Source organism: Otolemur garnettii, unplaced genomic scaffold (genome assembly GCF_000181295.1).
Source record: "Otolemur garnettii isolate 467f Iridium unplaced genomic scaffold, OtoGar3 scaffold00136, whole genome shotgun sequence".
NCBI lineage: Eukaryota > Metazoa > Chordata > Mammalia > Primates > Galagidae > Otolemur > Otolemur garnettii.
The window spans coordinates 389680-391498 of record NW_003852531.1 but is presented as its reverse complement, the minus strand read 5'-3'; the positions used below and the strand labels follow the sequence as shown (position 1 = coordinate 391498).

Below are 1819 nucleotides of genomic sequence, written 5' to 3'. Positions count from 1 at the left end.
GACCTGGAGCTGTGGTTCTCAGATGTAGCTGTGTACAAGTTAAAATCACCTGAGGAATTTCAACCCAATGCCAGACTCCTAACCTCAGAATTTCTGATTCAGTGAGTCTGGTGTGGGTTTGGGCATAGTTTGTTCTTTTTTTTTTTTTCTGAGACAGAGTCTTAAGCTGTTGCCCTACATAGAGTGCTGTGGTGTCACACCTCACAGCAATCTCCAACTCTTGGGCTTAAGCGAGTCTCTTGCCTCAGCCTCCCAAGTAGCTGGAACTATAGGCACCTGCCACAATGCCCAGCTACTTTTGTTGTTGTTATTGCAGTTGCCATTGTTATTTTAGCTGTCTGGGGCTGGGGTTTGAACGCGCCAGCCTCGGTGTATGTGGCCGGTGCCCTAACCCACTAAGCTATGGGTGCCAGCAGATTTGTTCTTTTTTTTTTGCAGTTTTTGGCTGGGGTCAGGTTTGAACCCACCACCTCCAGCATATGGGGCTGGCACCCTACTCCTTTGAGCCACAGGAGGTAATCCAGAAGACTGGCACGGGCTTGTTCTTTTTAAATACACCCCCAAGTGATTCTCTCAGGCAAGCATGGTTGAAGTCACAGATGCTAGTCCCATTGTAAGGAATTTGGATTTTATTACACTTGTAAATGAAATCTATTTGGAGGTCAAGACATGATCTCATTTACATTAAAAATTTCCCTTTGCCCATAGCATGGAGATTAGACTATAGAAGGGGAAGAGGGAAACACCATTTAGGCGGCTTTTCTCCAGGTGAGAGACGATGGTGGCTGGGGCCAAGGTCGTAGAGGTGGTGAGGATGGGAGGCAGTAGGACTCAGACAGACTTGGCTGAGGGATCAGATAGATGGGACAAGGGAGAGGGAGGAGCTAAGGGTGACTGAGACGGAAATGTGAGAGGAGAGATGTTCAGGAGCTCCTTAGACATCAAATGCAGGTGTGCCAGTTCACACTCAGGGGAGAGGGGAGGGATGGAGATATGTATCTGAAAATATTCAATGTCTAGATGATATTTAGAGCTTAGATCTGAGTGAGATCACTTGTCAAGGCTGTGCAGAAAACAAAGAGAAAGTGGCACAAGAAAAAATCTTCCGCATAGAGGTCAAGCAGATTAAGGGGAGCTTCAAAGTAGGAAGGAAGCCAGATGAATGTGGTGCCATGTAAGCCAAGAGAAGGAAGAGTTTCGAGGACAAGGCAGAGGTCATCTAAGCCATTTATTACTGAAGATTCTGATTGGATTTGATAAGATAGAGGTGATTTATGACCTTATTAAAAGCCATATCAATGCATTCTTACTATACTACTATGACACAGAAAGATACCTGTGTACTAGTTGTCTGCTACTACTATTTGTCGGGGCCTGGGACTGGCCAGGTCATTGTCCAGACACAGACCGCTGTGCTACCTTGCTCGGGATCAACTCCCCTTAGGTGCCAGACTGCAATTCGTCTTAGCAGGAGAGAGAGAGACACAGTTTTCGAAAGAGAGAAACAGTCCTAGTAGGAGAACAAATCTTAGCAGTCTTCTTAGAGCAGGAGAAACAAAAGAGTCAGAGTGAGTGAGTCTGAAAGAACGAACGACCCCAGACTAACCTCTCCTGCAGCTACTTATAGCCGTGATCCCGTGGCTGTTTGTACCATTGCCAAGCATTGTCTGGTCTCACATGCTCCCGTTAACGAGAGCCAGATCTCTTCCCTGTGCCCTTATCACCAAGGTGTCATATTACCAAGATGCTACATCACAGGTGTTTCTTATATTTTCAGAGTGTTCCGAGCTTAACTCTCGCTTCTTCCCATGAGCTATAT

The 1819-nt window shown here is 46.2% G+C and overlaps 1 protein-coding gene across 1 annotated transcript in view; it reads left to right on the top strand.

The window, feature by feature from the left end:
• Window positions 1-1819, top strand: part of DZANK1 (double zinc ribbon and ankyrin repeat domains 1) — a 73998-nt gene that overhangs the window by 17359 nt on the left and 54820 nt on the right. The window lies entirely within an intron of this gene.